We start from the raw sequence: 26,197 nt of genomic DNA, 5'->3' as shown, positions 1-26,197 counted from the left end.
CGTGACGCCCCCGGCCCTTGCCACTGCTGGCGAGAGAAACCCCAACAATGTATCTAAAGCGCCATCCCCAAAGGCGTCTTCCCGCCGCATCCTTGCCCAGTAGGGATGCTACCGACTCAGGTTACCCACTCATCATGCTGGTGTCCAGCACAGGGCGGCCGGGCGGCGGCAGCAGGCTGGTGATCGGGCTGCATCGCAGTGAGTCGGTTCCCACTGAACCGGGAAGGCAAGCTGGAGGCAGAGGGGACCAGGAGCAGTGAAAATGCACAAGATCTGAAACTGCACTGAGGGGGGGCATCACCAGGGTAATCACCGGGCTGGAAAAGGGGGCGAGTTATTTACCCTCATCCCCACTATGGTTGCAACTGTGGCTTCGCCTTGCATGTAACACAGCACCGGAGCGAGCCGGGATTGTGACCTGAACCCAGCTCAGTTTTGTTTCCAGCAGGGCTCTAGCTGGTCATGTAGGGGGATGGGGCGTCTGCAAAGGGAAACATCCTTCCTTTCCATGTATCCATCCAGCGCTCATCCTCCTAATGCTGCGTCCTTGTCTCCTTCGGTCGCAACCCCTCCCTGACCCTCGCTCACTTCACTTCACTTCACTTCACTTCGCTCTCGTCTCATTCCCAATTATCCCCCATCAAGCCGGTTGTTATTGGTGCACGCTCCCTTCCCATTACCTACCTTCCCCTCGCCCCCATCCACCTTCCACATCCACCTGCCCTTTCCTCCCCCGTTAACCTCTCCTCGCTGCTGCCCTAAAGAGCGCGTGCGTGTGTTGGGATCAGGCGAGCGGCGGGGACACCCCAGCGCCGGCTGCCGTCACCTCCTCAGCTGGTCCCGCCCCGGCCCCGCTCCCATAGGCTGCGGTGTGTCCTCCCCTCCCCCCACCCCCTCCGGCCCCGAGCTGAGTGGCTGAGCCGCCCCGTCACTCGGGCCGCGGCGCCCCGCCCAGGCGAGGCGCGCGACGCCGGCGAAGTCCTTGCCCGGAGTTGGCCGCTCGCCTCTTGCCAGGAGCTCGGCGGTGCCAGCTGGAGGCGGAGCCGCCGCGGGCGGGGGGCAGCAGGGAGCCGGCCCCTGGCCGCGCGGGATGAGCTGGAGAGGACCCGGGCGCAGCCCTGAGCCAGGGCCGGGGAGGAGGCGGCGCAAGCCGGCCGGGGTGAGTAACTTCGCTGCTGGGCTGCGCGCTCCTGGTGCCGCCGCCCCGCCGCCAGCCGAGCGCAGCGCGCCCCGCTTCTCCCGGTGCGTGTGTGTGTGTGTGTGTATGTGTGTGTGCGCGCCTGGTGCGGGCTGGCTCTATTGGAGCTGGCTGGTGACATCTCCACCTGTCTCCCGTTGGGTTGGTGTGAACTGGCCGCTGCTTAGTAGCTTAATATCCGACCAGTGAGTAAAAAAACCTCCGCTCCGGACCAAAGATACGGATGGTGCCTGAAATCTGTGGGCAGGGAAATGATCTCTCCCCTCTCCCCCAGTTCTGTTTCGTACGGGCTGTGTGTGTGTGTGAGATGGGAGGATCCTCGCCTCCCTCCCCTCTGACGGGGACAGAGGGTGTTGTGTGTTTTGGGGGAGGATGTGTGGGAGGCTTGGATGATGATTACTCACTCCTCTCTTCCTGGGCACCATTCCCCCAGAGTCCCTACTCAGTGGCAGAGGGGGGTAGGGTGGTGATAATGATATCTCCTTCTCCGTCTCCCATTGCGCTGTCCCTCTCGCTGGAAGGAAGACCATTATTATTTATGTATGTTGTGCTAGTGCCCAAAGGTTCCAGTCAGGTTGAGGGCACCATTGTGCGGGGCACTGTGCAAACCCATAAAATAACACTTTACGTGCCTCAAGGAGCTGACTGCTTTTAGGTCCCAATCCTGAAAGCTGATCAGTTTGGATGGACTCCTGCCCCCACACAGTGCCCCATTGAGGTCCCTGGGGCTTTGCTTCGGTACGGGGGTCAGCCTACGCAAATGAGCTTGCAGGATCAGAGCCCAAAACACATGGAATGAGTATGGCAAGCAATAAGAGCGAGAAGGGGGAGGGACGACCAGGATAAAAGTAATGAGGGTATGTGTTTATGTAGGCTAATAATATGCATACCTCAGAAGATATGAATTAGTTCAGTGTTTTGTCCTATATTTGTATAAATAAAAATATCAGCAATTTGATCAAGTTGATAACCAGTGGAAAGATTGGGTGGGGAGAGAGACTGATTTTTTCTCCTATTCCCCATAGTTCTCTCAGTCCTTTCTCCATGTTAGAGATTTGTGGGGTGGATGGTTCTGGCTGTTGCTGAGAAACAAGGTGGGTGAAAAGATATCCTTTATTGGACAAACTTCTGTTGGTGAGAGCTTCAAGCTTAGGAAGAGCTCTTCTTCAGGTCTGGGAAAGTACTCAGGATGTCAGCTAAATACAAGGTGGAGCCATTGTTTAGCATAAGTAGTTAACGCATACTTTAAGGGAGGCAGATTTACTTGTTCTTGAGGATATGTTGGTGGTGAATTCCCTCATGGTCTTTCAAATTCTGACACATTGCACTTCCCATCATTCTCACTGGGAGATTGTGAATTCCCCCCACACATTTCATACCTTTCACAGTGAGAAAATTTGGATAAACCCTGCATTGCAAGCAAAGGCTGCCTAAATACACCTGCTACCCTTCAGCCTAACTTTGTCTGTCTGTATATTTATGTACCTATTCAATATTTTTATTTGAATATAAATAAGTCCTTCTTACCTGTGGGGGGAAAAAACAAAAGGAAAACAACAAAATCTGAATTCTGAGGATAGAAAAAAGCAAAGGCAATATCATTAATGCAAAAAAGTATTAAGAGAAGGGGTGTTACTTTGCCCCCTTTCCCTGTTGCCATTTCTCATCCCTTTAGAGAAGAAGTGGGGTTTCTTCCCTGGTGCTTGTGGTACTGAACACACTCAAGGAGAAAAAAAAATAGGTATTTTCTGGATGGAACTGCACACTGGGTGTCTTCCAAGAACTACACAATTCTCTTCCCAAACCTGAACCGTGGTTATGTGCCAAAGACTGTACTTAAATTACATATGTGCCAAAACTGAAATATTTGTGCTTTATGTGCAGAAGATTGACCACAAATGCATTTATTCTATCTGATCTTGAAATACATCTTGTTTACTCTGAGGTAATTTTATAAAAGAGCCCTAAGGTCTGAAAAGGAGTTGAATTACTGAGTGTGTGGGAGGAAGAAAGAACAGCTGCAAACAAGCCCCTGTTACAGGAGCTGGGTTAAGGTTGTGTGTTTTACAACCCTGCCAGAGAAAACCATTGATATATATGTAAACTTTCCCTGAAACATGTAGAACAGAGCTATTTCAGAATTTAAATGTAGATGTCTATTTTTTAAATAAGACACTGTCTCTTTTTTTGGACTTTAGTGTTTTTCTATCAGAAAAAAAAAGGTAAAAACTAGGGTGGTCATCTACAAATCAACTGAACTTTTCCAAGGGACGCTTTAGAAATTATTCTTTATCTTGAAAAAATATTAGTATTCAGTTAGCTAAGTGAATAACCAATTATTTTAGATGTGGCAATGGCAAATATGACTGTCTCTTGCCATGTTGCTAATGCATACTACTTGATAGTTTACATCTGTAGAAATCCACTATTAAGCACTTCTGAGTTTAATTTAATTCCTTTTTAATTACATTATATTGTGGGTTTATTTCTGGTCTTCAAAATTAAAATATTTGTTACAGATTAGTTCTGGGATATTTTTGATGATTGTCTCTGAAAATAAATTCTAAATCATAAATGCATTTGACCTTTGTTAAAAAGAGGAGCTGTTCTGAGCTAGACTCTTCATTTCATTAAATAAACAATTTGAATGACTGATATTTATTCCCCTTCTCAATTCTTTTGTTTTGCTGATTTTTACCCTAAGCATACAATCAGATAGCAGATCAAGGAAGTTTAGGAAGAAACATCAGATGGCTTGAAATAGTGTCCAAACCCACTTTGAAAATAAATATATTAGTGCAATATGCTGCTGTGACTTTATTAAAACAAATGTCCTCAAAATGGAAATAAGATATGTAAGCTAAATACACATTTTAGACCATTAGCATGACTTAATAGAGCATTACTAGAGTTGCTTCTGTAATTAAGCTTCTTGGACCAGGAATCCTGTCTTCCTTTGTACTTGGTGCTGCATAAAATGATACAGTATTTAGGCGAAGGGAAGTTAAAAACAGGCTGACAAGCAAATGCCAAGAGAACTACCTTGTTAGTCTAAAGATGAACTGAAATGATATATTTAAAAAACCCTTTAACTGTTTGCTTTACTAAATCACTAAAATACATGGATAAATGTAACAATTAACATGTATTTTAAACTAAAATATTCTGTAATGTTTTCCTGATCTGGCTGCATCCTCATCCTGTATTAGGATTTAGTGACATCAACTCCTGCAGGGTAGAGAACCCTGAACTCAGGGTAAATAAAGGAAGAAACTATTTTCAATTATTGGGTTTCAAATATTTTTGCTTCTACTGATAGAATATATTAATGGATTCTATTACAACACCTTTTTAAAAAAAATCAGTTCACTTTAAACAAAGCTAGAAACCACGGATCCAGTTCTGCAAGAGGATTGGGCACCATGTTTTTGTTGTTGTTGATTACAAGAAATATAGGCCATGGTACTGCAAGCTGTTCACACTGGTACCAAGGGCCTGCTCTCTCAGGAGCCTTTTAACTTCAGGGTATTGGCATAAGGGTGCACCTGCACAGAACAATCAAAGAATCGGGGCTGTGGTGCATATAGAGTATGTCAAACCACAACAAAATATATCTGTGCATATATCTATACTTATTTGCTGACAACTAGCAAATTTGTTAGCTTCTGATATAAAGGAGCACCATTCCATTGAAATTTAATCTACTTCCAAAAATAAGTTAAAGTAGTTTCAGGCCCCTAGAGCTCCCTACTCACTCTTAGGTTTTATGATCTCATTTTCCTGCTTTTTAAAATGTCTTCATATAATTGAAACTGACAGTGCAGAGGAAAGAGTGAAATTGACAACATTTTATGTATAATCATAGTAAGAAAGCTGAACAAAATAGATTTTTTCTTTAATCTTTATTTAGGTATTGCTTATAGCAATAGAAGGAAAAACCTTTTCAGACCCATGTGTTTTTTCAGTTGAGAGTATCACTTTAAAACTAAAGTGGAACATATAAAGGAAAAGTGTTGATTAGTCATTGGATTAATCTAAATTGATTTGGGGAATCAGTAAGATATAGTTTGTTTATTAAGTACTAACAGTTATAACTAAAAAGAAAACAACGGTCATCTAAAAAAAATTAGTCTCTGTAGTTGGTGTCGAAGGCAACAAAACATTAAATCTCAGTCAATGGTTGGTCTTCGATATTTGAAAACTTTGTGTTGACTTTTATTTGAAATAACAATTAGCTAATATCATATCACTGACTGGCATGCTTCTTAATTGCCTTATTTTAACCCTATTGATCTATTTGCTTAGAAAGTCTATTGCCTTTTATAGATGAAAATTAAATTCTTTCAACTGTCATTATTTAATTACATAATTGTTGGGTCATGGTGTAAACCGTGCAATAAAGAATGTTATAATGCATACTTTTTGTGGCTCCAATTCTGCAAACACTTATTCATGGACTTAATTTTAAACATGAGAATTTTCATCGGAATCAGTACTTTTGTGTTGAAAGTTAAACCTGTGCATAAGTGTTTGCAGGATTTGGGTTTAACAGAAATAAATTTAGTGGACTAAACCTATCCATCCATGCTTAATACCAAAACACTTCATATTTTGCATGAAACCTGTATTTTGTGTTGGTGTGTCATGTGGATAAATGACTTGTTTGGAATCATACTGCTTAATGGGCATGCCGGCTCCAATATACTTTTCCAGCTTATAGCTGTGTCGGGGTTCTGTTGTCTTACTGTTGGCAGTACAATTGCATATGTCCTGACTTCCTATTTGTAGCATATTTTGCAATAATGTAAATGTTGTAGTTTTTTTATTTTTAAAAGCTTTTCATTGTATGATTTTTATGTAGCAAACCATTACATTCTTTTAGATTTACATTTGTGTCAATGAATATTAATTCCAGAAATAACCTGGGTAGATGTTCATGTCATGTTTCCTTTTTAGCAGTTTGGATGGGGAAAAGAAAGTAGAAGTGCAATCATGTGCTTCAAGGAATTACATACTGATCTGGGTTAATTTAATGTTTGCTCAGTACAACAAAATATGATACAAGAAAGCTGCAAGTGTTTTGAAAAACTTTCATCCTTTTAGCAAAACAGCGAGAGTCCTGTGGCACCTTAAAGATTAACAAATTTATTTGGGCATAAACGTTCGTGGGCAGAAACCCGAAATGAAGTGGGTTTCTGTCCACAAAAGCTTATGCCCAAATAAATTTGTTAGCCTTTAAGGTGCCACAGGACTCTCGCTGTTTTGCTAAAAACAGACTAACACAGCTACCCCTATGGATTTTATCTTTTTGTAGATCTAAACATTTTTCTTGTTTCTAAATGTCAAACACACTCCTCATCAAGTTCTAAATATATATTCGTAAGATAGTTTATGGATTAGACTATAAGAAGTACTGGCTGTATGGGTATAATTATGCAGTCTTTCGGAGGAATGGCATTTAGCTTGTGAGGTTTCAAAAATTAACACAATACTTTGCATTTCTGTAACATCTTCCACCCAAAGAACTTAGAAAATTTTTACATAATTTAATGACTGAAACTTCACAACACCCCTGCTAAATATTTTTCTCACTTTTTATAAAAATGTAAATAAGTTGTGAAATTGCTCTGTATCTATTGTACCCTCTTAAAAACTATCTGAATGTTTTTTGTATTACCATTTTGTATAGCAGAATAGGTTAAAGCAAATAATAAAGTAAAATGAAATAAATGCAATGAAGCTAGAAATGATACTGCTATTCTTATATAAAGTAATTTGGATCTCTGGAGAACCTGTTTTCTGAATTATAAGCTTATTTCTTTCCTTTACCCTAAATAACAAAAATACATCACATGTTTGACTTGAATGTCAGTTGAATCTGTGTATTTATGCTCTTTATGACCCCAATATTGCAAATACTTATGTATAATATTTTATTAGTATGTACAGCAGGGAATCCTTCAAGTTCAACCTTCTTGCCCCCCTTCACTAAAAAAAAAAAAAAAAAAAAAAAAAAAAAAGTGAAAGCCTATGAAAACTTCAGGTTTGAAATCAATGATAGATCTTTCATTTAAATGATATTTTTAATCTCTAGGTCAACATCCTGAATTTATATGACAAATGTTTTCTTCAAGGTGCAGTTTGAAAATAAAAGTGCCTAATTCACAGAATAGAAATTCTGACAATGATTAAGTCATGGTATCCTGTTTAGACAGGAAGCTGTCCAGGATGGAAATGCTTTAGGAAACAGGCTAACGTAAGTGAGAGGATATCCAGTCTCCTATTTGCACATTTGATTTTTGTTGTTTATTGGATCAAATTGGCTTAAGGTGGAATGGAAAGATAAACAATTAAATGTTGCCCCCTCCCTCCCACTGCCCATTCCTTTAGAGAAGAAAAAAATGTATATTTCATTGCAGAGGTTTGGGATCTCTTAACTAATGGTAGATAAAGTAGACAGATATTTATGTAAGAACAATGAGGTGTGGTGCAAAAATCATAGTGACTGTTGAGGCACATATTCATTTCACGATCAGATACAATTTTTAAAAGGTCTAAAATCTTAGGTATGATACCAGAAAATAAAAAGGATATTAAGGAAATGTGATGCTTTTGATATACCTACCAATATATTTATTGGATTAAAACACAACCAGAAAGGGGCATGTGCAGGGAGCGAGGAGGAAAAAAATAGTAGTTGGACAAAGGCAAGGCATAGGTGTCAATTTTTCCTTTCTGTCGTCCTGTAATTTTGTCAGATATTCTTCCTTGTGTAGCCAGTTGGGAAAACCAATTGGTGTTCCCCATAGCTGAGCATCAAAGCACAGAGAGAAATATTTCCTTGAGAGTGATATTGAAATATCTTATAGTTGTGCTATCTCTACTAGTGATAGCTGTGAGAACATGAAATTGTCATGCATTATCTTCCTAGAGGTTGCACAGATCCAATGGAAATTATATCAGGAAGTCTGTGTTATGCATCTCTTTGTACTGCTTGATCAGAAGATGATGCTAGAATAAGAAGAGTTGCTATAAGTAACTGCAATAAGTATTTATCTCCTTTTATTTTTTACAACCTCTTTCGGTATTGCTTAGTTCTTCCTGTAGAATACGCTACTTCCATTTGAATGCAGGATATTAACCCCTTTGTTACGAACAATATCCCCTTTAAAACTTATGGCTTGCAGGGCAGATGACTACTGCAGTCAAGGGATTCCAAATGATCTTTCGTGGTTTTCTTTGCTCTTTAAGAATGAGTGTGAACACGAAATTATCAGTTGCTATTGAGGTGCATATGTAGCAGCAGAGCTTTCCTAAGCAACAGAGGTAGGGGTAAATATAGGCAAAATCAGCAGATTCAGGTAAAGCTGTGTTGATGTGATGCTGATATGTATATTGGGACAAATTCATGGAAGTCACTTACAGTGATAGATATTTCATTGTGCTTGGAGAATCTATAATATATTCTAACACAGGAATTTTGTGTAAGTTACTTTGAAAGGTGAAATGCATGGGGAATTATTCTGATATGTAAGTGAAATGTTGATATCTAACAACTGTAAGTATTTTTTTTTTCATCAGTCAAGCTTTAGCTGCCATCCCAAAGTAACTTATCTTGTCCCAGAGTAAGTTCTACAGTGCAGTTAGACTGCTGGCTTATGCCTGTTAACTTGGTCTTGCGGGGCTTGGGCTAAGGGGCTATTTAACTGCAGTGTAGATGTTTGTGCTTGGAAGGGCTCCCATCTTGCAGGGTCCCAGAGCCCGAATGTCTACACCGCACTTAAACAGTCTCTTAAGCCAGAGTCCCTGAGCCCAAGTCAGCTGATGTGCCAGCCAGGAGCTTTTAATTGCAGTGTAGACATATCCACTGTTTCTCAGTCAGGCAATTGGTGTATTTTGAATCCAATGCCGGTACTTCTTGCCACTTTTCACTCTGTGTGCAGAATAACACTTTTAAAAGCCCTTTTGTATTTTGATTTTTTTCTCCAAATAACATTCCAGGTAATGACTTTCTCAGCCAGGGAATAGATTCTTAAAGATGACTGCTCAGTAGTGATTGGTTATACAGTAAATCAGATTTCAAGAAGGATTTACGGGCTGTTGTTAACTGTACATGCCTCATGGATAGTTAGGCTTCGCAGAATTTAATTTTTTAAAATAATGTTAACAGATATCAATGTTTATTTTAAAGCATTTTCTTAAATATTTATCAATTTAAATTTTCACAGTTGCGGGAAGCTGTGATGAGTCAGACAATAACTATTTAATCACAGTAGACATTGAGTTTCAAAAAGCTAAAGCTTTATAACTGTTAAAACACTATGTCAACATCACGTCAAAATATATAAAGTAAATATCCTTGAATCAAACTAATATATTCTTAAACAGCATTTTTCTTACTTTGTCTATATGTACATTTCCAGTTGTTACTGTTGGAAATATTTTTCTGTTATGTATGTGGATGGTGAACTCAACGTTTACTGATATACACCAATAAAAAGAATGAATCCTTCCAAACCTATGGATAGTGCAGTGAGTATCTACAATATATCACTCACATAAGTAAGCCGATGTTAGGCTGTTCCTACTTAGTTGGAGAAAAATGAAAGTGACAGCTGTTGAACTAGTGTGGCTGGTTCTTTGTTTGTTTTGATCTTAATGTATATTTATCTACTCGCCACTCTTCCCTGTACTCTCTGGGTATGTCTACATAGCAACGAAAAACCCACGGCTGGCCTGTGCCAGCCATTCGGGCTTGCGGGGCACAGGCTGTATGGGGCTGTTTCATTGCTGTGTAGTCTTCTGGGCTCAGTCTGGATCCCAGGCTTTAGGATGCTGTGGGCTGCAAAGGTCCCAGGGCTTGGGCTCCAGCCTGAGTCCCCTGGCCTTTTTCTTTGCTGTGTAGACATACCCTCTGTGACAGAATATATTCCTGTGTTCACATCCTATACACTATTGTAATAATTTTTGTACAAAGAATGCCTTGTAAAGTATCATGTGAAAACTCATAATTTGCTGATCAATAATATCATGGCAAAATACACAAAGCAGCATTATATGTGAAGTTATGACTTCAACTTATATTTATGATTAAAAGTGTTTTCCAGATAAATTTGGGGATTGGCCAAACCAGTTCCTCAGAGACACAGGGAAAATTGACGCCTCAGCCAGTGTAAACAAGGCTGTTGGACCATTACTTGCTAAGTGGCCATTCTTTGGCAGGAAAGAGGGCAGGGCACAAAATGTACATTTTAGCAAAGGAACAGTAGGAGTTTCCTTCCTTCCACACAGACAGCCTGTCACCTTGCTCCCAGCTGGAAATGTGTTTCAAGAGGGGGACTATAAAAAGCAGGAGAAAATCTCTCAAGACAACCCTCTTTCTCTCCCAGCCCATCGCATTCACTGCACCTGAAGAGACAAAGGAAGCAGCCATTGGACTCTGGGTTAGAGATCCTTACCTAAAATGTTTGGTCAGTAAGATAGCTGAAAGCATGTGGTGAGAGAGCTTTGCTTTGAATCCAATATAGTTTCTTAGGCACCAGTAAGCGTTTTATCTTTATTTTTCTGTTTTTTATGCCTCATTACTTGTATTCACTTAAAATCTTTCTCTTTGTAGTTAATAAATTTGTTTTATTGTTTTCACTAGCCCAGTGTTTTCAAACTGAAGTGTCTGGGTAACTCCATTTGTGGTAACAAGTTGTTCGCGTATTATTTCCTTAAAGACATAATGGGCTTAAGATATTTGCACTATCCAGGTGAGGGCTGGGCAATACAGGACATACATTTCTGTGGGGAAATCTGAGACTGGGAGTATGTTGGAGTTACCCTGTGGTAATCTTTAAGGCTGGTAAAAGCCAACGTGTGTCTGGCTGGCTGCAACACACACACACACACAGTTGAGAGTGACTTATGTGTGGGAGGCTGTTTGTTTGAGCCGCTGAGGTTAGAAGCTACTGCAGGCAGGCATTGTAAAGGGCACCCAGGTTACAGGGCAGGGGTGACACAGCTACTGATTGGTATGGATTGTGTCCTGGTATGTCACACACTCACCACTACTTAATAGATATTTCCCATCATACCCATTTTCCTTCTGTTGCAAGACACCTTCTCCTCAAGTTACTTAGACTTGTTTGGAATAAAACTAATATAATTGTAAGGTAAAAGTAGACAGGCATTGTAAGGCTGTGTAGAGAAATCTTAATTTGATGTATAAATCTCTTGATTAAACTAACATTTTCAGAGTTACCTATAAATCATAGTCCACTACAGATCTATAGTTTCCAACTCTACCCTAACACAGCATATGTTAACCCAGTGTACACAATGGTTATTGTCCAAACTAACTCTTCTCCTTGGAATTATTTTGCTTTTAATTCAAGTAACAAAACCTTTAAGAAAGGCCTGTACTTATGAATACAAACTTCAGTCTCCAAGCTTCTTCCTGAGCGGGTTGTACTGCCTCCTTTCCCTGTCTTTATTTCTTACTTGCCCTACAGGGGCATTTTCAGCCTTTTATGTTACTGAATGGAACTAATGAGACCCACCTGGTTTGGCTGCCTGAGTGAGTTAGCAGAATAGCTCTGTATTTCTGTACAAGATCCTGCCCCATTTTTCATTTACATTATGCAATATTTAAATTTTTAGTATGCAGTGGCTTGAGAGCAATTTCCCCACATTGGTCCTAATACTTAAACTATCCTAACTGTATGTTTTAAGAATATATCTTTTGAAAATGTGACATAATCTACTCCTTTGTGCTAAAATAGCATGAAATGTTTCTTCAATCTGTAATCCTTTCAGAATTTAGATGTGCTTCTTAACTACTTTAATACAATTTAGATGCTGAAAGAAATACTAAAGTGAGCTATTGTCTGTGCACTATAACTGAATGCCTTCTTGCCACAAAGCTTATGAATAAAAGTGTTGCATGTTAAATCTGTATTTTTGTAACTATTGACCCTCACTGTTCTTTGTGTAGTGCAAAACACTTCATACAAATAAAACAATTTGAATGAATGCAAGTACTGAACTTGTTTGTTTTAGCATCACTAATACTTGTATCTTTGTATCATTTACTAATTTATTTAGTCTGGCAAAACTAACTGCAATGGAAGCACCTGATATTTGCATATTGTGTAAGAGTTGCACATACTGAGACATCAGATACAATCGAATATTCAAGGATGTGTCAGCTTCTAAATGGAAATGACATAGAGTGAATTAAATTTTTGCTGCATAAGCCGTCTTAGTCCATTTATACATTCGGAGGTACAATACTGCATAAGCAGTAGTTTGATTCTACAAATTTTTCACTTTGAAATACATTTTGGCTCATACCTTGTGACTTATCATGTCTGGTTCTTCTGCTTGGTATGGGGGGAAGGTGGAAAAGCTTTCTACTGAAGCGAAACAGAAGGTGATACAGTAGCTGTGAAAGGGAGAATCAGCAGCACAGCTTGTCTATGAATTTGACTAGGATGTCTTGCCATGTAAGCAGAAAAAGAGAATCTGGGGAAATGATCCCTCAAGTGGTGCAAAATCTTGGCTTACGAGAGGGTGAAATGAAGCCGTGCACTGTAGTTTCGTCTGCATCAAGCTATTATATGCCATAAAGGCACATCTCTTTGATAAATAATGGAACTATCTGAAAAGTGTCAAGGCCAATAATATTTGTTACAAAGTGCCATGCCACCCAAAGCTGATATTTGATGAGAAACTTTCAGGTGAAGTTGGACAGCCATCAGTTTTTACTTGTTACAAAACCATTAGAATAAATGCAGGTTTTTTCACTGTTATGAATTTTGTAAATTCATCGCAGATTTATTATTGGTAGAACGTTGTTTCAAAATATTCTGGTGCTAGGGCATCAGGAAAATAGAAAAACTAGTAAGAGGCCAGTATGGAAACATGGACAGATTGCTAAGGATGAATACAGAAGAATAGTACAAGTATGTAAGGACAAAATGAAAAAGACTAAGGTACAAAATGAGTCACAACTAGCAAGGGACATAAAAAGCAAGAAGAAAAGTTTCTTTAAATATATTAGGAGCAAGAGAAAGATGAATGAAAGTTTAGGGCCTCTACTTAGCAGGGAAGGAGTGCTAATAATGGACAACATCAAGGCAGTCAAGGTGTTGCTTCAGTCTTCACAAAAAAAGCTAATTGTGACGCGATACTTAATACAATATTAACACGGAGGAAGGAACGCAAGGCAAAATAGGAAAAGAATAGGCTTAAGCATATTGAGATAAGTTAGATATCATCAGTTTGGCAGGGCCTGGTGAAATTCACTATAGGATATTTAAGGAACTAGTTGATGTAATCTTGGAACTGTTAGCAGTTATCTCCGAGAACTCCATGTGCTGTGTCTATACTGCAATTAAAAATGCATAGCTGGTCCATGCCACTGACTCAGGTTCATGGGGCTTCGATTGCAGGGCTATTTAGTTATGGTGTAGACATTTGGATTTGGGCTGAAGCTTGAGCTCTGAGACCCTTCCTCTTTGCAGTTCTAGTCTTGGGGCCTAGGATAGCTGGACGGCAGGGTGCTACATCCCAACGAGGGGTACCAGCCTTTGAGTCTGTACCCAAGAGCCTTAAAGATAGTGAATCTGAACCACTTCTAGACAGTAGGCTTAAAAGCACATGAGAGCTGAGGTTCTGGTCCAATACAACAACCTAGTGACTATCCACAAGGGGAGTTCAGCCAGGGTTGTAACAACCTCTCTGCTTCAGCTGCAAGTTTAGAATATGGGATTCTAATGCACTACCTAGTCTTCTGGATAGAAGCAGAGTTTGGTCTTATGCAAGGACTTATACAACCAGTATGGTTTATAAACTTCAGACAAAGGGTAGAAAAAGATGAAACTGCAAAGTTTGTGCAGGAAGCCAAGGTCGCTATACAAGAGGAATCTGACTTCCGTTTTTTATAGATAAGCCAGATCAATCCAAATGTGCCAAAACATGCCTGATAGATGCCATGCTGACAGGAGTGCATGTCTTCTAAAAACAGATAGAGTTCTGAATTCAACTGTCCTATTTTTCTGTTGAATTTTTTTTTTTTTGTAATTTTCTGCAATGCTCTGTGACACAACTTCCTTCACAAACACAGAATTTGGGTAAACATTTGGATCATCATTTCTAATTGCCAAAGGGAAGGAAGGAAGAAACTCAGATTTGGTTCATCAATCAAGTTTCAATCTCTTTCCTGTTCTGGTCTCAGTTTAGGACCTTTTTTATTTGGGGTCAGTTATATTAACTGACTAATAGAAAGCTTCTCTGAATTACTTTTTAAGTTTGTTTGTGTGTGGCTCTAGCTCATTTTTTTTATTAGATTGAGCCAAATTTCCACGTTCTGTTAAAATTAATATTATTGTCCAATACTTTGACACCTCCTTTGCTTGTTTTTGTAAAGTTAGTGCATCTGTTGTACAAAATGTGTACTCTATTTTTGATCGGTCTCTCTTTTTCTCAGTGCAAATTTCAAATCTGGCTTCTGGATGTAAATGTAGAAAGACACCATTCATGAGAGTTCTATCCATTGGAGGCTGCGACATCAATTCTAATTTTTTAATCTGCTAACCATGAAGCTCATGGTACTGCTATAGAATTCTTGAACATCTACAGTTTGCTTTCGTATTCTTAAGTATTGTTTCTTTATAAGTTTTAAATGGAATGGTGAACACGCATAGGTCAGCTTATTGTGATTGCACCTGAGAATTTCTCTCATCTTTTTCATTTCGGTTCTTTATCAAATATCAAAGACTTCCTTTCCATCTCTTTTTCTTCTTTCTTGGATGGCCTCTTCTGAAACTTAAATGCAATATTATGTAATTTTCTTTTTGAACTTGGAATTAACACAGTAAAGGAACATCGTTTTTCCTCCTCTGGATGCTTGTAACCACAGTCAGGTCATTTTTCATGATGGATCAATAATTTTGTATTCATACCCGTGTTGAACTATATTTTTACTATTTTAATTTTTCTTCTTTCTTCTGTTGCAGCATCTAATAGTGGATCTGTGAATTTAAATGTTTTAGAGGGGTATGTCCAAAGAGAAGTGCCTCAATCATGCTGTTACATTTCTCTGTGTTACACAGAAGGTGATGTAGTTAGCATTAAAAAAGGGTTTCAACTTTCTTATTGAGTCCAAAACTTTGCCATTTTTAAGTGGTACTCAATCACTCACATGTTGATTTTTGTTAATTTTGGGTGTTGAAAGTGAATAAAGAGAGGTTAAGTAATTTACCCAAGTCATTTGCAGAGCTGGGACTACGGCCTGGTCTATACCATGTGACTTTGTCTTAATTAAATTAAAAGATGTGGTGGTGTTAGAATAGGTTAACTAACATGTTGTAAAAGTCTATTACAGACAAAGCAATGTATACGCTAACACCTGCTAATCTGGGCGAGCTGAAGCTCAGAAGAATGTAGGCTTTAACACGACCAGCCAGTGTGTGTAAAAATATAGTGTCTGGTCTACACTAGATTTTTAGAACACAACACCACACCTTTAAACCTTAGTCAAGACAACGCTAAGCTTGATCGTGCAATTTGATCCACATGGATGGACCCCGTGTTTGTGTGGAGCCTTGCAGACTTCGTTGGGGCCCTGCGCAGGCATAAGAGTCCACCTGAATGGACCAAATTGCAGGATCAGAGTCTAATTTAGGACGTCAGAACTATATTATGCCCACTGTATCAGTGTAGTTATGGGTTGTGACCATAACTTTGTTTGTTTGTTTTTCCCTGCCCCAGAACTGTCCCTGTACAAATCTTTTAAGGATTTCACTTGTCTTGCATCTGGTTTCCATGAACATCTTTTGACTGAGCTAGTCGAAAAAATGGCATTTTTGTGTTAGCCTTTTGATTAAGTATAGTCTGACATATTATGTTCCTTTTTATCTCTGAACTTGCTTTTCCTTTGTATGGTCAAACATATTATGCAGAAGTGATCTTCAATTCATGAAGAATTCGTCATTTCTAATTTTAAGGTTTTATGTGTAGTTAACATAATGTACATATTTTACATAAAACTGGTACAAAATACTTTTGACAAACCTCACTGTTCATTAACGTATTGCTTTTGCCTACACTTGTTTATCTTCAGGAATATCTATAATCTTCTAATGCTACCAGTAACTTGTTATAGTAGTAACAAGTTTGATTCATGTATTGTCTAAAATATGAAAACTGTGTGATCCATATCCCTGTCAAACAGATTGTTTGCACAAGACACTCAAACTTATTGCATGTATACTCATAAGTTGCCATTGCATCTGTCACATAAAACACAGTGGACTAAAATACTCCATATGGCTTCTGTGCATTGTTTGCATAAGAAAAATGTAGAAAATACTAAATAGATTTGAAAATTAATATATTTCAATTAAGGTCTATATTGTCCTAAATGAGTCCATAATGTTTTCATTGTATTCATCTTTTTCAGTTTTCAAATCTACAGAAATACAATAGGACAGACTAAAAAGTGCAATTATTCAAACACCATGCAAACACTTATGTAGAATACTTTCTTATTAAAGGAGCATTTAATATTTCACTAGCTTTTTGTTGAATTTTTTCTAGAGTTCAGATGTTAAACTGTAACCCTTTTAAAGAACAAACAGTAGTTTATAGAGTTGCAGCAATGTGGAGTTAACATTTGCTTTTCAAGTTTCTTGTCTGAAAGAAAGTCAACTTTCCAATATTTGAAATAAAACTGATGTAGCCACTTCAAAGAAAAGGGTAACACCTTATTTCTGCAAATCTTAAAAACTCCAGAAGTTTCTGGTTTGTGTATTTTTTAAATCCTATAATGGAAAAAAAATCGCTGTGCTTTAACAAATGGATTGGAAGAGGATTAATATCTAACATAGACTAATTACTGTTTCTGCTTGAGAAAAATATTTTAAACCAAGCTTTTGACTTTAAAACCTTCTTTATTTTAAAAAAATAACTGAAATGTACTAACATCAAGAAATTGAACTGTGCACCAAATTATTTTTTGCAAGGAAGTGGGTAATTGAGATCAGACCCTCGAGCACATTCATCCAAAACTGTGTTTCTACATTAATAATGTGCTAGATTTTTGCATCTGTGCATTTATTCATCTTGAGCCTGGACTCAACCTCCATCCGTTTGGAGTAGGCCATAAAATAGCTGGGTGACTTGTCATATTGCATCAGAACATCAGCTAAGTTATGCCAGTAATTTTACCCAGTAAGCCCAAGTAATGATTTGGCATTCTTGTCAAATATTTTGCAACAAAACCACAACGCTTTGTCAGTTGATTTTGGGTAAACTAGCCAATGCAGATTCAGTTTCCTACCACGTAAAATGTAGTTCTCAAAAAGTCTGGAAAGTTAGACAAGATTCTGCAAAGATCCAGAACATTTTAGGAGGTTAATGAAAAATGAATCCACATATGGAATACCTGAAACATTTTACTTCAAACATTCTATTTTCCCTGTTGTTGCTAATAACGAAAACAGTACCCTGAGCCCGTGCCCCCCAAGCCAAGCACCCCAGGCAATTGCCTGCCCCTAAACCTGACCCTGCATGTAAAATGTCCCTGGGGTAGGTTCGTGGGGGATGAGGTTGTAGAGTTTCTTTTGGAGTCATTTGGGGAAGAATTTGATGATCTCTTTAAATTCCTGGGTGAACTGTTGTGTGGTGGTGGTCTTTTTTTTTTCTTCCCCCCCCTTCTTTTAAATTCTTTATAGTAGATGGTGTCAGAGAGTTGTCAGTTGAACTTGTTGACATAGTCATCACAGTTGAAGGTTAAAATGGCACCCCCTTTGTCTACTGGTTTGATCGCTATCTGGTGGTTGGATTTCAGGGACTATATAGCTGTCTTACTGAAGAAAGATTGTGGTAGATGTGATGATTAAGGATGTCACAATCAATTTTGTTTTCCTGAAGCAATCAATGTAATGATCAATATGTGGTTTAATCTGCTGTGGGTGTCCAGTCAGATGATTCTTTTTTCTTATGACTGTTCGTGGGGACGTCGTAGTTGTAGCTGGTGTCATGTTTGTTGTGAAAGAATTCTTTGAGGAGTCAGCGAAAGAATTCTTCTAGTTCCCCACATGTTAATATGGTGTCAAGTTCAGTAGCAGGGCAGAAGTTCAGCTCTTTGGAGAGTACAGATAATTCAGCTCTGGTTAGGGGTAGTCTTGAGATGTTGATGTATCGTGTAGCATCTATGTAGTGGATCCTGGTATCATGGTTTCTCCGGAGGTGGTATTCTGTGGGTTGTGAAATTGTAGTTGGTTCCACTTTTTGTTTTTGTGTTGGGTGCCTGTCGGGGTTTTTTTTTAATAGTTGTTTTGGATTGCTTGCATGATCTACAGGTAGGCTTTCTGATTTTTTTTTCTTCCAGTGTGTGGGAGTATGATGATTTTTGTTGAAGGTGGTTTCTTCTGGAATGTGTGAGGTGCAGGAGATGATTCCTCAGTTTTTCTGATGTCCTTCTGAAGAACTGTTCAGCATAAATGAATGAGGTGTCTGACATACTGCTGTCAAGAGGACCAAGCCTGTGGGCACTCCCATGTACCCACAACTGAAATGTGGACATGGCTGGGGTGGAATGCAGCAGCCTACAAAAACCCTCCAGAAGAGTTCAGATAGGAAATGGTAAAGAATACGATAGCCTGTTGAAACTTTGGGGGAGAATTTAAGTTGGCAGAATGTAATCAGCTTAATAAGAGTTGACATCTGGACTCCTGCAATAAGTAAGAGGAAAATTAATGACCACAGATGATCAAAAACCTTCTGTTAAGTCTCATCTGAAGAATGGCTCTTTCTGTAGTGTGGGGCTCACCATTACCATGTTGGAGCATTGAGTTAGAGCTTAAAAGTGGAAAGATTTCTTTTTCCTGAATCAATATAGCTTTTCTAGAACTTAGGAATTTCTTGGAGTCACCTAGCTAAGTACAGAATCAGCCTAATTCTGATTTGCTGCAATTCCATCAGACTTCAAGCTAAAGTTACCTTCTAATGTTACATACAGGAACATTCATTAGAAGAATGTTATTTGGGTTGTGAAGTCAAGCAGTCAAAAGTTAGGAAATGCTATATTTAATTCTTGCTCTTTGCACGTCAATTCTGGGCACTGAATGAGTCACGGGTTCTGTGGAAAACATAGTTTGTGAACATGTAATTAAGGACTATATCATAAAGCAGATGCAGTGGTGGAGTGTTTTTGGGGTGGAGGTGAAGGAATTAAGCTTCAGTGGGCAATTTAAAATTTGGCATTTCCTAACTTTTGACTGCTTGACTTTGCAACTTAAATAATGTCCTCTTAATATGGGGGGTTTGCATGTAATTTTGTAAGATTTTTTTCAGTGGATAAAGGTAAAAACATATTCAGTTATGTACATCTATAACCATCCCCCTCCCATGAGGTACTTCAGCATGGCTTGAACCATGAACTTTCAGTACTGCTTGAGCTGCAGGACTGGATGGCAGTAGAAGAAGGATGCTTATCTCAAGGGGAGAAGTGGGCTACTGGGGCCATGGGTTGGGACCAAGGGGATGGGGTGGTTGGGAGAAATCAAGCCTGGCCTGACTTCTCCGTTTAGAGCAGCTCTGGCAGGTCCCAGGTGTTCCCAGTACAGTTGAAGAATGAAGGGTGTGGTTGGGGAGAAGTACTGCTGCTTTGGCAATTTTGTGTGCCTGACCTTAGAATACTCATTCTCAGTTAATTTGGCATGGTGCCCACATTTTCCTGGGCAACACAAATGGGAGAAGAGAAATAGCAGTTTTTAACATTTTATATCTCTGCCAACCTGAATGGAATTTCAGGGGACAGTACAAACAATGGTAGGGCTTAGAACTTTACAAAAAAAGGTTGCAAGAATCTTTTATAATGGGAAATGTCAGGCAAGCTAAATATCACAGTCGCTACCAGCTCTCGTAATGTTTTTATTTTTTAAAAAATGTGCTTATTCCAGTGTTTCCCACCATACATATACATTCAAATACAAAACATAATATAACAAAGATAAGCAAATTAGACGTCTCTTCTGATGACAAATTGAAGTAATGATATCTTGCTTTTCTGGCAAAAGTCTGAGTAAACTGATGAGTTTGGTGCTGTGCCAGAAGGTTAATGTACTTAATTTTCAAGCCAGTGAGGGAAGCGAAGTCTAGAGTTGAAGGCCCCCTGCTGAAAACAATTAGGATGACCAGATGTCTTGATTTTATAGGGACAGCTACCCTCTTTCCTACCTCTGTCCTGATTTTCACACTTATCTGGTCACCTTACTGCCAAACAAGAAACACAACGTGGGGACATTCAGTAGCTGATTAGGTGTTGCAGGGGTGCTGGAGAAAGAGATGGTGTCAAGTAGCTAGGTCCTAAACCATATAAGGCTTTAAAAGTCAATATTAATACCTTGTATTGGACCCAGAAGCCTAGAGAACCCAGTACAGACTGTGAGAGCCCTTGTGGTGGTGGTTTATTTATTATTTGTATTACAATAATGCTTAAAGGCCCAGGATTGGCATCCCATTCTACTTTGCATTGCCCCAAAGAGTTTACCTGTTGTGTGATTATCTATTACCTAAATGGGCTCCCTATTAAATGACTGAGCTGGCACATTTTTTATCAGATATGGCTTCTTAATGGCCTTCAAGTGTATGGCTGTATGGTAATTTCTATAGTGAAGAAATGTTGATATTTTTAGCATTAATGCTGAAAAGATCTATGTAGGAACAGAAATAGACAGCGATATTCTTGATTTTCCAGGTTGTTGACATTTTATTCTCATCTGTCCTCAGGCATCTCTATTTTGTTTCCTCTCTAATGGCATGAACCACGATGTCATAATATCCAAAATAAAATGTACCAGAAAATGTAATAAAGTAGAGTCAAGTTAGCAGAGTAATTGAAGAATGAATTGAATATTAAATACTAGATTGTGTTATGAATTGCACAAAACATGCCATAGGAATGCAGCTTCATGAGAATTTACTATTGATGGCAACATTTCTTAGAATGCTTGTGGTAATAATGAAAACAAAGTGATTTGAACTTTCAGTTCATGCCACTGCATGATTTTGCAACAGGGAAGAACTGCCAAACCAGTTAAACGACATTAATTTTGAGATGGAAAAATATTCTCTTGAATTGATATTTCTTTAAAAAAATATCAATCATGCAGTGTAGTAATACTAAAATATAATAAAGCGTAAACATAAATACAGGTGGGGGGGGGGGGGAAGATTACAATTGTATGGGTTTTTTTTAACTACTAAGCAGTTTTTTATATAATTAATGTTGAACACACGTCAGTGCAGTAGATTCTTTGTAGCTCTGAAAAATAAATTTAACTGAAGAAAATTTGGCAAGAGTGGATGGTAAGATCTTGTAAAATGGACTTTTAACTGTAGACATTTTGCTTACATCCAGTCATTAATTTTTGTATGAATGATTTATTCATGTGCCTACAGATTATTATATCTGGTGCGTTTTACTTTTTAAAAATATATATACTATAGGGTCCAGTCTGCCCCAGTAAAGTAGCTAGTAAAGCTCCAATTGATTTCACTGACAGCACAATTGTACATATAGTACCAGGAACCACCTGAGAAGAATAAGTTACTGTGTTGTTTTGACAGGAAGCATTTTTGAATGGCCATTACCTTGTGGCCTAAAGTAGAGGTTCTCAATGTCTAATATGGACAACATCTTAATAAAAATGCTTTCTTGGACACCTTCCTCCCTTTCACGATCACATAGCATTCCAATGGCAACTATAGCAACTGTCCAGTATAAAACATTAGTAAAATATCTGTTTAATGCAGTTAAGCAACTGGGTACAAGGAGCGTCACTACTAGCAAGAGCTGTATGAACTACTCTTAGGGACCTGTGACTTAAAGAAAAAATCTGACCCTTCGTTTAATTATATTACACATTGTCTGAGACTCTCATAGACTTTAAGGCCAGAAGGGACCATTTAGTCTGACCTCCTGCACATTGTAAGCCACAGAACCTCACCCACCTACCCTGTAATAGACCCATATCCTTTGGCTGAGTTACTGATGTCCTCACATCTTGATTTAAAGACTTCAAGTTAAAGAGAATCCCCAATTTACTCTAGTTCAAACCAGCAAGTGAGCCATATCCCGCGCTGTGGAGGAAGGTGAAAAACTACCAGGGTCTCTGCCAGTCATACATGGGAGGAAATTCCTTCCCGACCCCAAATATGGCGATCATGTGACCAAGACTGGACATGTGGCCAAGACACACCAGCCAGACACCTGAGAAAGGGTTTTCTATGGTAACTCAGAGCCCTCCCCATCTAATGTTCCATCGCCGGCCATTGGAGATATTTGCCGATAGCTTTCTGGAACTGATTCTATAAAGAATTTCTGTGGATCATAACTGGACTCCATACAGGTATTAAGAGGTCTGCCTTTCCAGATTCTATTGCAACATCAGGATCTAAATTCCATAGCAAAATAAGCAACACGGGAATAAGGCCCAGTAAAAGACCTGGACTGACTTCTGTGCCTGCACAGACTCCCATTGACTTCAACTTCATCAATTTTACTTCATTGAGGTTCTGTGTAGGCATAGCAGTCCATCCACATGGATCACAATGCAGGATCAGAGTCTTAACTAGAGAGTCGTCTTTTGTTTTGTTATGATTTTTGCTCCTTGAGTCCTCAATCCCGCAAACACTTAGGCACATGTTTAACTTCACTACTAGGATTTTTAAAGTTCCATTGATTTTAAAGATGTAACATTAACTGATTTTAATGGGATTACTCATCATAGTAAAATTAAGCGTGCTCCCAGGATCGAGGCCCAGGTTTTATAGGACTGGGTGTCACAGGCAGTTTGTTTCTAGGGCAAAAGTGCCATCCTGGACAAAAATAAGATAAAGGATTTTTTTTTAATGAAATACATTTATTTTAAAAATATCAATTTAATCTTTTTTATTTATGTTGTTGGTTATTTACGTCTCATTTTGCAGTCATTAAAATAGATATTTTGGACTTTTTGCTTTAATTTACAGATTGTTAATAGAATTTCAGATTTTACATAGAGATTTTTTTCCGACTAAGAAGCTGAATATTTAAAATGTTCATCTATGCCAAAAAATACAAGTCAGTCTTTGCTACCATCCATTGTGGGAACAGCAAAAGCTCAGATTCAAAATCAGTATGTAAATAGCCCCGTTATATTAGCAATCAGTATTGCTGTTAGAGGTTCCTTTAAGACTGTGGAGGGGAGTTTACCCTATTCTGGGGGGGTTCTGCAAACGCAGACTTAGGAAACAACCACAGAGAGAGGAAGTTGGTGGTTTTGGAGTGTCTTTGTGATTTGAAGAGGACATGGGCTGCTTACTCGGTAGAAGGCACACATCTGGAGCCTTGAAGTGTTGGCAGGGCAATGCTCTTCTTTCCCTGGCCAGTGAGAGAGAATCCTAGGAAACGTAACCACAGAGTTGCTGAGAATTTTTTTGCCCTCCTATTGGGTCATGCTGAGGAAGGATACAGGAGTTAAACTGCCACCTTCCCACAGAACTGTGACAGGAGCTGTAGCTACATTCTTTCTACCAGAGACAGGCAGAATCTACCTGGTTACAGTTGCACACAAACTTCTGATCTCTAGGAAAAATCTGAAACCTCAGCAGGATCCCTTGGGAGGAAGAAACCCTGTGGGTATTTTGTTCGTTTTTTGACTTGATTACAAGACTACTTTTTGTTTGGGATTTTGCAACCAGACCTCTGAGGAGAGTCTAAGGGCGAGTCCACACTGAAAGTGCTACATTGGTGCAGCTGCGTCACTGTAGTGTGTTTGGTGAAAACACTCAATGCCAACAGGAAAGAGCTCTCCCGTCAGCATAATAAATCCACCTCTGTGAAAGGCCGTAGTTATGTTGGTGGGAGAAGCTCTCCCACCAACATAGCACTGTCCATACCGGCACTTAGTTACACCGGTAACTTGTTGCTCGGGTGTGGCTTATTTACACCCCTGAGTGACATAAGTTACACAGAAATAAATGGTAGTGTAGACTGGCCTTAGTTCTCTAGAAAATGCCCATCCCTAAGGGGGTATAGCTTATTTTTAAAATAGCTCGATGGAAGTAGCCTCTGGTGGACTTTCACTAGCGATCTATTTAACATCCATAGATCAAAAAAACAGAAATGTTTCAACCAGACTAAACTGCTCCATCAGGGTTTGCAGTGGCTCGATGTTTCTTGGGTAACGAAGTGTTAGTCTTCAGAAACTATTCAGTGAGTGCAGGTGTATGAGTACAGATGGACAATGTGAAGTTCACAGTGAATCTATTGTGTGAACTACAAGAAATGCTGAGGGAGGAGTTGGTAGCACAGCATGATATCTCTGGTCATCCCTATTCATAGGCTTGGCAAAATTTGGGGGGAGGTTTGTTTTTTGTTTTTGTAATTTTGGATTATACTGATGTTTGTTTTTAAGCATTTTTTCCTTATTTTTATCAATTTAAATTTCCACAGTTGTGCAAAATTAAGGGATTTAAGCTTTTTTTTTTTTTTTTATTTTAATTTTTATCTATTTAAATTTTCACAATTGTTGGAGCTTGAAGGGGCAGAGGGAGGGAGGAATGGGGCTGGACAATAATTATTTAATGACAGTAGACTCTGAGATTCAAGAAGTTAAAGCTTTAAAGCATTAAATTGCAAAATTGTCAATGGAAATATTTTTTTCATCAGTTTGTGTGGATATAGTGAGTGCAACGTTTACTGACACATACCAATAAAAATGTAATCCTTCTAAGCCTACCTATTCATCTGAATATTTTATTGCAATTGCTATAACAACTCTGACATTATAATCAAAGAGGCAGACAAAGGAGGTGCCGTTGTCATCATGAATAGGTCGGATTACGAACAGGAGGCTGCCAGACAACTCTCCAAAACCGCGTTCTACAAGCCACTACTGTCTGATCCCACAGAGGAATACCAAAAGAAACTACAACCTCTACTTAAGAAACTCCCTAAAGAAACACAGGAACAAATCTACACAGACACACCCCCTGATCCCCAACCAGTGTTATTTTATCTGCTACCCAAGATCCACACACCTGGGAATCCTGGACGCCCCATCATTTCAGGCATTGGCACCCTCACAGCAGGACTGTCAGGCTATGTGGACTCTCTTCTCAGGCCCTATGCCACCAGCACTCCTAGCCATCTTCATGATACCGCTGACTTCCTGAGAAAACTACAATCCATCGGTGATCTCCCAGAAAACACCATCCTAGCCACTATGGATGTAGAAGCTCTCTACACCAACATTCCAAACAAAGATGGACTACAAGCCATCAGGAACATTTTCCCTGATGATGATATAGAACACCTGGTAGCTGAACTTTGTGACTTTGTCCTGACCCACAACTACTTCAGATTTGGAGACAATCTATACCTTCAAGTTAGTGGCACAGCTATGGGCATCTGCATGGCCCCACAGTATGCCAACATTTTGATGGCTGACCTAGAACACCGCTTCCTCAAAACTCGTCCCCAAGCACCTCTCCTTTACCTACGCTACACTGATGACATTTTCATCATCTGGACCCACGGGAAAGAGTCCCTCGAAGAATTCCACCGGGATTTCAATAATTTCCACACCACCATCAACCTCAGCCTGGACCAGTCCACACAAGAAATCCACTTCCTGGACACTACAATACAAATAAAGGATGGTCACATGAATACCCCCTATACCGAAAACCAGCTGACCTCAATACATATCTTCATGCCTCCAGCTTCCACCCTGGACACATTACACGATCCATTGTCTACAGCCACGCCCTAAGATACAACCAGATTTGCTCCAATCCCTCAGACAGAGACAAACACCTACAGGATCTCCATAAAACATTCTTAAAACTACAATAGCTACCTGGAGAGGTGAAGAAACAAATTGATAGAGCCAGAAGGGTACCCAGAAGTCACTTACTACAGGACAGATCCAACAAAGAAAACAACAGAACACCACTGGC

General features: G+C 39.3%; 1 protein-coding gene across 5 annotated transcripts in view; it reads left to right on the top strand.

Moving 5' to 3' along the window:
- Positions 1-559: 559 nt before the first annotated feature.
- The window catches only part of LNX2 (ligand of numb-protein X 2), an 84,598-nt gene continuing 58,960 nt past the window's right edge, over positions 560-26,197 (top strand). For 2 of the 5 annotated variants that reach the window (XM_067562918.1, XM_067562915.1), the window contains exon 1: positions 560-1,159. The gene's annotated coding sequence lies outside the window, so the exon portion shown is untranslated. Of the gene's footprint in view, positions 1,160-2,272; positions 2,293-26,197 lie in introns of those variants that run through there. The other 3 variants (XM_067562920.1, XM_067562919.1, XM_067562917.1) reach the window with 2 other exon arrangements.

This window comes from Emydura macquarii, unplaced genomic scaffold (assembly GCF_026122565.2).
Source record: "Emydura macquarii macquarii isolate MOO-44397 ecotype Brisbane River unplaced genomic scaffold, CSIRO-AGI_Emac_v2 contig_2473, whole genome shotgun sequence".
Lineage (NCBI taxonomy): Eukaryota > Metazoa > Chordata > Testudines > Chelidae > Emydura > Emydura macquarii.
The sequence above is the reverse complement of the archived record's forward strand: the minus strand, read 5'-3'. Positions and strand labels throughout refer to the sequence as shown.